Here is a 9643-nt window from a genome sequence, read left to right as displayed (position 1 = left end):
CTGGACGACAGAGTGAGACTCCAACTCAAAAAAAAAAAAAAATAGAAAGAAAATACAGTATCGGGGGATTCGAAACCTACTTATATGGAGGGCTGACGTTTTGTAGATGCAAGTTCCATGAGACCAGCCGCAGGTGTGAGTAGGCACGGATATTGGTACACACAGGGGTCCTGGAAGCAATCCCCATATATATCAGAGACAACTGTAATACCATTCAGTGGTCTTGTCAGAACCTGCCAGAGCTCCCCCATCCTAGCACACAGTCTCAACATGAATGAGTCTGCAGAGCTCTGGGGTGCCCCAACCCATCTTCCAAAGACCTTCAGGGCCACCTGGGTGAAGGTAAAGCATGGGCATGAACCCATGGACCCATCCAGGAGTTCCACCCCACTTCAGCCCAAGTTTTGTTTATCTTGGACTTTTGCATGGGATTTTGCTAGGGTTTTATAGAATTCTTTTGTGGAAAATGACTCCACAGCTTAAAAGAAAAAAAGATCTTTAAACACTCATAGAACTCAAGTCCTTTCAACTTTCAGACAGGACCAAAGGCTCCCCACAAATGAGCTTTGTTCAGGAGGACACAGCAAGTGTGTGCCGGGTAAAACTGACCCTAGCTGTGTCTCAGGCTGGCTTCCCTACTAAGCACCCCCTTTGCCCCAAACTGCCTCCCTTCGCCCCAGCAGGGCCTTCCTCAGAAAATAAAACAAATTTTAATATGTAACAAAAGGCTCACACCTGTAATCCCAGCACTTTCGGAGGCCCAGGCAAGAGGATTGCTTTAGCCCAGGAGTTTGAGGCCAGCCTGGGCAGCATAGTGAGAGACCTTGTCTCTACCAAAAAAAAAAAAAAATTAGCCGGGCATGGTGGTCCACTCTCATAGTCTCGGATATTCAGGAGGCTGATGTAGAAGGACTGCCTGAGTCCAGGAGTTCGAGGCTGTGGTGAGCCATAATCGTACCACTGCACTCCAGTCTGGGCAACATAGTGAGACCCTGCCTCAAAAAATAAACAAATAAACACACACACACACACACAATGTAGCAAAAAGTGATTAGCCAAGCCAATGTTCTTCCCGCCAACCAGCAAGAACAGGTGCATTACCTGTGGCTTGACCCACTTGTACTCAATCAAGCCCAGCCTCCACTCGGGTCCTTGGAAGTTGAACTAGCCTCGAGCCACGGCACCCTTCTCCCCTCTCCACTCTTGGCATTGGTAAACAGTGGCACAGACCATCCTGTGGGGCTGGCCCGCCGTGAGCCCCAGGGAACGCAGTGTGGCACGGAGCTGTCCAGGGCCCAGTCTGAGCCTCAGCACCTCGGCATTGTAGCCTCCAGGTCTTGGCCTGCAGCCCAAGTCCCACCTCCCGAGCTGCTGCAGGTGGTGGAGGCTACAGTCCTGCCGGGCGAATCCAGGAGACCAAGGAACTGCAGCTGCCACCTGGCAGTGCTTGAGGAGGCGGGGCGGGAGGGGGGGTAGGGGTGTCTGAACACATTGCACTCTGGAAATAAGCAAATAAAGAGAAAAAGGCAAAGTCCATCTGTGGGAACACGACTAGGGCAACTCATGGAGGTATCCATGTGGCATGCCTAGCCTAGGACATAGGGGACGGAGGTAAAAGGGGCTTAGGGGTTGGGCTCGGTGGCTCAGCCTGTAATCCCAGCACTTTGGGAGGCCGAGGTGAGTGGATTGCCTGAGCCCGTAGTTCGAGACCCACCCGGACAACTTGGCGAGACCTCATCTCTACAATAAATCAAAAATTAGCCGGGTGTGGTAGCACACACCTGTAGTTCCAGCTACTTGGAAGGCTGAGGTGGAAGGCCGCTGGAGCCCAGCAGGTCGAGGCTGCAGTGGCCATAAGCATGCCACTGCACTCCAGTCTGGGTGACAGAGTGAGACTCCAACTCAAAAATAAAATAAAATTAAAATTAAAAAATTTAAAATAAAAGGGGCTTAGGGACCCAGGCCTCATGGGCCCTCCAAGGAGGACAGCCTGGAGCTCTACAGGGGTGAGGTACGGCCAAGGTGGAACTCTGGGGAAAGGCATCATCAATGAAGACTTCAGGAGGCCTAGAGGAAAAGCTAGTATCAGACTGGAAAGAGGCCTCCCTGCAAAGGACCCCCAAGTCCAGCCTTCAAGAGCAAGGTCACCGGGCTCGGTGGCTCAGCCTGTATCCCAGGGCTTTGGGAGGCCGAGGTGAATGGATTGCCTAAGTCCGTGGGTTCAAGACCTGCCCGGGCAACTTGGCGAGACCTCATTTCTACAGTAAATCAAAAATTAGCTGGGCATGGTAGCGCGCACCTATAGTTTCGGCTACTTGGAAGGCTGAGGCGGAAGGATCGCTGGAGCCTAGCAGATCAAGGCTACGGTGGCCGGGAGCATGCCACTGCACTCCAGTCTGGGCGACAGAGACTCCAACTCAAAAAAAAAAAAATAAGAGCAAGGTCACAGTGAACAGCTCATTCTGGGGAGATGGGGGTGGGAGGGAACAGGTAACAAAGGGAGGAACATCAAAACCAGAGCTGGGGACCTGGAGGCCAAGCAAGGCCATGATGACACAGGAAGGTCAAGGAGAGATGTCATGCAGGAGATGAGAGACAGCCCCACCCAGTCTGGCCCCCACACCCCAGCCCAGCTGACCAGTCTGCCATCCTCAGCTCAGTTCCCACTGCCCCATATAAGGACTTTGAGCCAAGCCTTCCCACCACCCGCTTTTGCACATATTGTTGCACCCACAGGGCACATTGTTTCTCTTCCTCCTTCCTACTCCAGCCCTGCTGATCCTATAAGACTTCAGCTCATCCGCCAACGCCCCCCGCAGCAGCCCAACTCTAAATAATAATTAGCACCTTATTCTCACCACGGGGAGTGGGGCAAACCTCGGCCAGGGCATTCCAGTGGATTCTTCCACTTAACACTCTCCCCAACCTTCCAGGTTTGGGATTACAGCCTGCATTTTATAAATGAGACAGAGGCTCAGGCGCAGAACTCAAACTCAAGTCCCCTAACTCCCAGGAGTTTTGTGCAGGGCCACTGACTCTGACCTTCCGAGGCTGCACACTCACACGGTCTGTGAATTGAAAACAGAGGTGCCCCGAGGCACTTTGGGAGGCCAAGGTGGGAGGATTGCTTGAGGCCAGGAGTTTGAGACCGGCCTGGGGTAACATTGCAAGACTTCATCTCTATTTTTTAAAATCTTTTTAAAAGGAAAGAAAACAGAGGCCTGCAAAGGAGTCTTTGGTAGGATTGGACACATTCTAGTTCCCAACTGGATGATGATGACCCAAGTGTGTTCACACCAGAAAAATCATCAAACTATGCTCTGAAGACTGGACACCTGTGATGCGTACCCTTTTCTGTATGTTCTACTTTTCTAAAAGCTTATTTAAAAAATAGCTGTGCTTAGCTGGGCACGGTGGCTCACACCTATAATCCCAGCATTTTGAGAGGCTGAGGCAAGAGGACTGCCTAAGCCCAGGGATTCGTGACCAGCCTGGGCAACTTGACGAGACCTTGTCTTTACAATAAACCAAAAAATTAGCCGGGCGTAGTGACACACACCTGTAGTTCCAGCTACAGGTAGCTGAGGCTGAGGCAGAAGCTCAGAAGGCTGAGGCAGAAGGATCGCCTGAGCCCAGCAGGTCGAGACTGCGGTGGCCATGAATGTGCCACTGCACTCCAGCCTGGGTGACAGAGTGAGACTCTAACTCAAAAAAAATAAAAATAAAAAATAGCTGCGCCTAAATGAGAGAGACATATTTATCCAAATGGATACAGATGCAGCCAGAACTTACTGAGAGCAAATTTGTTTGTGTGTTTCTAAAATAATAGGTTTTTCTCATTAGGTATTTGTTCTGTCAACAGATAGAGTACAAATACAGTTAGCAGGGGAGGCATATCTGACTTTAGAAAGGGGTCCCCACACTCACAATACAATACAGTTTCTGAACGGTTCATCAAGCCTTATCCTCCTTAGTCAAATCTTATGGGGCCAGAACACATCCCTCTCCGACCAGTTTGGGACCAACATGAAGACAACAGCACTGTCTCCCACACTTTGGCGGGAGGACCCTTTGTACATTCTCAGTAGCAAGTAGCTCAGGGCAGTCAAGATGAGCAGCCAACGTCCACCATCATTCCCCCGGCAAGAGGGCGAGTGTGGAGTTGGGTAACTAGGGGATGGAGGAAGTGGAATCACACAGCCCCATTCCCACGCTGCACCCCGACCTTGGCCCGGCCCCGCCCCTGCTGAGCAGAGGGCAGGAACTTGCCCTACTTTCACCAAGACCATCTCCACCCACGGGCCTCCACGCCCTTCCCCTGGGGTGGGCAGAAGGAGGGAGCTCCACCTTCTCCCGCAGAGAAGTGGCCGGGAGCTTTCCCTCCTCAGCCCCGGGGCCTATCAGCAGCCCTGACCTGGCCACTTCCTCTTCCTGGCCTGGCAGTAGGCCAGGGGTTTGTGCTGTAGGCAGGGAAGCACTGCCTGCTGCCCCAGGGCTTCCTGTGGGCAGCTCTGGGAACCAGGGGTGAAGGGTCAGGCCCAGGCCCTGGCTCTGATCTCCTCGCCTTTGCTGAGGCCCTGCCGTGACCAGACATACCGTTACCTCCCCAAAAAGCAGCCTCCCGAGGACACAGGCAGGTCAGCCAGTGCCCTTCCCCTCCCCCATCCCATTGCAGGGGCAAAAGTTGGAAGAGGAACCAGAGGCACCTCTGACCAGGAGACAGCAAGCCTGGTTTGGGACCTAGGGTCAGTCAGCCCCTGCCCTCTCCGGGACTGTTTCCCCATCTGCCCGAGGCAGACAGTGTCACCAGTCCCAGTGCTGGGAGAATTCAGTTCACTAATGGAAGGGAGGGGCTGAACATCAAAATGCAGCACTGTCTGGGGCCTGTACTCTAGGGACCTGCAGCAGAATCTGGGGGCTGGCAGGGAGGGTACAAGACAGCAGGGTCCTCCATGGGACTGGGGAGCCAGCAGCCCCCCTTCTCCAAGAACCAGAGATCAACAGCAACCCCATCCCTACTTCTCCCCATCCAGGGCTGAGTAAGAGGAAATCAGAGAGTGCCCAGAGATGTGGATACCTGACTTTGGATACAGTAAGTGCTCAATTAATACTCTGGAGAAAGCTGGTTAGTTAAGAGGTCAGGCTGTGGCCACAGAAGCTATCTTCAGGCCAGTGATTTCTCCACCTCCCACCTCCCTCTCAAGCCAGAAGAAATGAACACACAGCATAAAGGAATAAGATCAGACTTGGGGAAGAACAGCCAGACATGACTGGAAAACACAGACAAGTTCATGGAGTTCCCTTGGGAAAGGTCGGCTCACGCCTCAACTCTCCCTCTGTGCCCTCTTCGGTCTGTTCAGCTTCTGGCCAGCTCCACTCTCCCCCCACCTTGGAGGGTCTCCCACCACCTTGCAGAACACCACCACCCACCAAATTCCCCTGCCCCTGCCCAAGGTCTCCACCCAGCCAAGCGGGCAACATTTCAAATTCCAAAATAAAAACCCTCTGATAACAAGTCCCAGCCGGAAAGACTGATGCACTTTCCTATTGTTAAAGTATTTTTAGTCTCAGGCTCTGGATTCATTTAGAGGCTCACGTTCAGAAAGGGAAAAAAATTTTTTTTTGAGAGCGGGAAGGGGAGCACAAGAGCCTCCCACGTAAGAAGCGGCTGCCTCTCCCAGGCCGGGCCAAAGCCCCTGGCCCTGGTCCCGGGAGCGTGTTTGTGGCAAGCTGGTTGGCAGACCTGCCAGACCTCACTCCAGCCCAGCTTCCCAGGCACCCAAAGCAGCTGGGAGGCCCAGCAAGGGGGCAGGCCAGGGGCTGAAAGTTCGGCAGGACCCAAGCCCCAGCCCAACCACCCAGTCCCAACCAGCAGGGGCTCAGAAGCCCCGCTCAGAGGCCAATCCGAAGGCCCTCTGATTGAGGGATACCAACTCACTGCAGCAACCAGGCAGGTGGACAGGACAGGAGGACTGAGACCTTGTGGGAGGTCTCCAGAGAAGGAGCCAGATGGCATCACCTGTCTATTGCAACTTCTCCCACTTCTCAATCACAAAATGTTCCCAAGTCCAACTCCCGTCATCCGACATGGTTAAGCTGCACCCGCATTCCCAGGGCGGTCGGCCACCCTTGCTTCCTCCCCCCTCCCACGCCCACCCCCCCATCAAGGCCAAAGGGTTTGGCATGACAGTCACAGTGGGAAAAAATCCAAACAGGCCATGTCTCAGTGTCCATGTCCCAAGACTCACCAGCTTCCTCCTCACGATCTGCGTTGGCCCTCAGAGAGCCCAAACAGCCACACTAAGGGGGAACCCCAGGGTTGACTGGGGGCTCTTCCTGGCGGCCTCGGGGAACCCTGTGGGGAGAGACAGGACTGCCCAGCCAGCCTAGTCTCGCGGCCCACGCTGTGCACCAGCTGCACGGGCTCTGGACGTGAAGCTGCCTCCAAGCCAGCGTGTCCTCCTGTGTTTATATAGCAGAAACCAGAGCTGGCCTCTGGGGATTGGGGGAGCCGCTTCGGGCCCTCTTGGCTGGGCCTGACTTTGGCCCAGGTCAGCAAGAGCCCAAAATAGTCAGCTGACGGGAGCCCCGGAGTGAGCGTGACCCTGGGCCCGTGCCCGGGCCTGGCAGACAGGTGCCCACGTCATAAGACCAGCAGCTCTAGCACTCGTGGGGCCCCGGCTGGCAGCCCCTCAGGGTGGCATTGGCAGTGAACGTGGCATGGGAGTTCCACCCAGACACCGTCATCACCCAGACAACGGGGTAAACACAAGAAATCCTGCCCACCGGGGTGCTGTGTACCCAGAGGCAGGGCTGGGTCCCTGGGAAGCCGGGCTGGGCTGGGGGTAGCTGTAGGGGCCAAGTGGAAGGGAGGACACCTGGTCACCGCTGTTCATCTTCACTCACATGCTTCCCAAGCCCAAATCTCCGGCTGACCAGAGAACACCTGCCTCTTCCACTTACAGTAATTCCTCTCTCTGTCCCCAGTCCGAGGTTGGTGGCACAGAGCCTGCTGCCAGTCGGAAGCCAGGTACACGCCCAGCTCAGCCCCCAGAACAGGAGGCCCTGCTTCCCAGGGCTTCCCCCCTTCTATCCGGGCTTGGACTAGACACCCTGTGCCATCCCAGCCTCCTCTCTGGGACTCCGGGCACCCTGAAGGCTAACTCTGCATGTGGCAACAGTATTTGGGGGTACGGGGTGGTGGAGATACCAAGCCAGCTCCTGCTTCATCTGGGATCTCCCAAGGCCTGGGGCGGGGGCTGTCGCTGAGATGGCCTTCTGTCCCAGGGAAGGAGGAGGGGAGTCCCAGGGCCCCTGGCCAGTGCACCAGGTTGAGTTCCAGCTCCCTCGGGCTCAGTAACCAGGACTACGGCGTCCTCAGCCCCATCCCAGGATCTCTGGTCCCTGGGGAAGGGCCTGGTGGAAATCTCATTCCCACCCTCTGCCTCTCACCCACAGATCAGCTTGTGCCTTCTCTGGAGGCACCCTCAGACAGGGAAGGTGTGTTTTCCACCATCAGACAGGGCACCTTGGCTTCTCAAAAATCCAGGAGACCTGGATTCAAAATTCGCCTCTATACATCCTCACTGCAGGACCTGGAGAAGTCAGTTCCCTCTGTAACTCCGTTTCCTCATCCATAGCAGAGGGGATAGGCGAGATGACCAAGGAGCGCTATGGCCATGGCCACCGGTTGGGATTTCCCGCTCAAGGATGCTGGGTGAGTAGGAAGGTCTGTCCCTGCCTCGCCACACCACAGACTCCACAGGACCCACAGGCCTGCCCAAAGGGGCAGTCGCCATCCTTTCAGGGCGTGGGGTGGCCCAGTCTTCCCTCTGTGACTCCCCTGGTGTCATGTCCACACCCTGGAGACAGGCCAGCTCCCCCTGCCGTGCCTGTCCCAGATCAGTCCCGGGCTCTCTGCCCCACCCCCTTAGCTTCCCCAGGACAGGCACATGCTGCCTTGGGAACAGCTGTCATTGCCACTCCCACCAGCCCATGTCACCTGGGCCCAAAGCCCTCCAGCCTATCCTGCTAAGAAGACAAGGCTTTCCTCGTCCCCACACCCACATCACCCCCACCTCTGAATAAATCAGATCTCCCACACCGAGCAGCATCTCGCCTGCCGCCTCCGCAGGGCTTCCCTCCATCCCCCAAACCACATCCGTTTTGGGCAGCTCCACACCCACCTCTGCCCCCAACCCCACCGGCTTGGGGGCCCTGGGGGGCTACAAAGGACAAGTGCAGAGCACTTACCACTGAGGCTGGGCCAGCAGGCCAACATTTACATGCTCCCCTTAGCCTTCAGGCCCAGGATACCAGGGAGGGGCCGGGGCTGGCCTCTGTCCATGGTGGAGGCCTACGGAGGGAAAGTCAGTGTGAGTGAAGAGAAGCCAGCCAGCAGGCACACTCCCTGGAGACAGCACAGCCAGGAAACACAGGGATGGGAGAGGGCAGGACCCAGGCCACCAGAGGAGGAAAACCAACCCAGGGACCTCCTTGGGCTGTGCATCAGAGCCTGGGACCCACACCCCAGCAATCGGCTCTCTGGGGTGTGGGGTGTGGTCAGGAGCTGCAGATCCAGCATCTAGGGCATCTGAGAGCCATGGAGATGTACACCGGCACCTAGCTCTCTGCCTCAAACCCTCCCGGTTCTCAGCCCAATTTTGCAGGCAGAGAGAGGACAGAGCAGAAGACTCGCTCTCCTTAAGGGGCTCCAGCCCAGCCTCTGAAGCATCAGAGGCCCCCAAAGGGCAGGGCTCCATGCCCCTGTCTTAGGCAACACAGCCTACTTCTTCTTTTTTGCTATGTTGCCCAGGCTGGTCTTGAACTTCTGGCCTCAAGCAGTCCTCCCATCCCCTGTCTCAGCCCAACCTCCTTCTCCTTCTCCTTCTTCTTCTTTTTTTAATAGAAGCAGGGTCTTGCTATGTTGCCCAGGCTGATCTTGAACTCCTGGCCTCAAACAATTCTCCCACCTTGGCCTTTCAAAGTGCTGGGATTACTGTGTGAGCCACCATGCCAGGCCCAGCCCAGCCTTCTAACCAAAGCAACAGGGACTCTCAGAAATCTGTGACAGGACTCCAATCCCAAAATGAGAAGGCCAATCTTAGAGTAGTTAAGAGCACAGATGCCGGATCCCAGACTGCCTGGGTTCAAATCCTAGCTCCACTGCTTATCACCTTGGGCAGATTTCATCCCCTCTTTATGCCTCACATTCCTCACTTGTAACAAACTGGCAATCACAGGGTATCATCAGGCTTAAAGGACTTAGAACAGTGCCGGGACACATATCTGCTATACAACATTAACAGGAGAAATTCCCTGAGGGCTCAAGATAGCTAACCCAAGAACCGTTCCTATTCAAGCCACTTCCGGACACCTGCCTGCTCCTTCCAGAGTGGAAGCCAACTGTATGATTCTTCCCCCAGCCTCTTCAGCTCTCCTGGACCCCACTGGAGCCAAAGCCCCTTTCACTCCAGCCCCCCGTCTTCCCTTCCCTTCTCCCACCCTCCTCCAGTACTCTTCCCTCTCGACTGTGTCTCAGAGTAAGGGCAGGACCAGCCATGGCTCAGCCCTGGCTAGTGAACTGCCCTTCAGACTGAGATGAGATCTGGGAAAAGTCAATGTTGCCATGACAGAAGATGGA

At 55.4% G+C, this 9643-nt stretch overlaps 1 protein-coding gene across 1 annotated transcript in view; it reads right to left on the bottom strand.

Moving 5' to 3' along the window:
- Positions 1-4024, bottom strand: part of NR4A1 (nuclear receptor subfamily 4 group A member 1) — a 14084-nt gene extending 10060 nt beyond the window's left edge. Inside the window, exon 1 of the mRNA XM_008066007.1 lies at positions 4012-4024. The gene's annotated coding sequence lies outside the window, so the exon portion shown is untranslated. The remainder of the gene's footprint in view (positions 1-4011) is intronic.
- Positions 4025-9643: the final 5619 nt, after the last annotated feature.

The sequence above is a fragment of the Carlito syrichta genome, unplaced genomic scaffold, assembly GCF_000164805.1.
Source record: "Carlito syrichta isolate Samal-C Ts95f unplaced genomic scaffold, Tarsius_syrichta-2.0.1 Scaffold104745, whole genome shotgun sequence".
In the NCBI taxonomy this organism is placed as follows: domain Eukaryota; kingdom Metazoa; phylum Chordata; class Mammalia; order Primates; family Tarsiidae; genus Carlito; species Carlito syrichta.
Note: the sequence above shows the minus strand (reverse complement) of the source record. Positions and strands in the feature narration are given on the sequence as shown.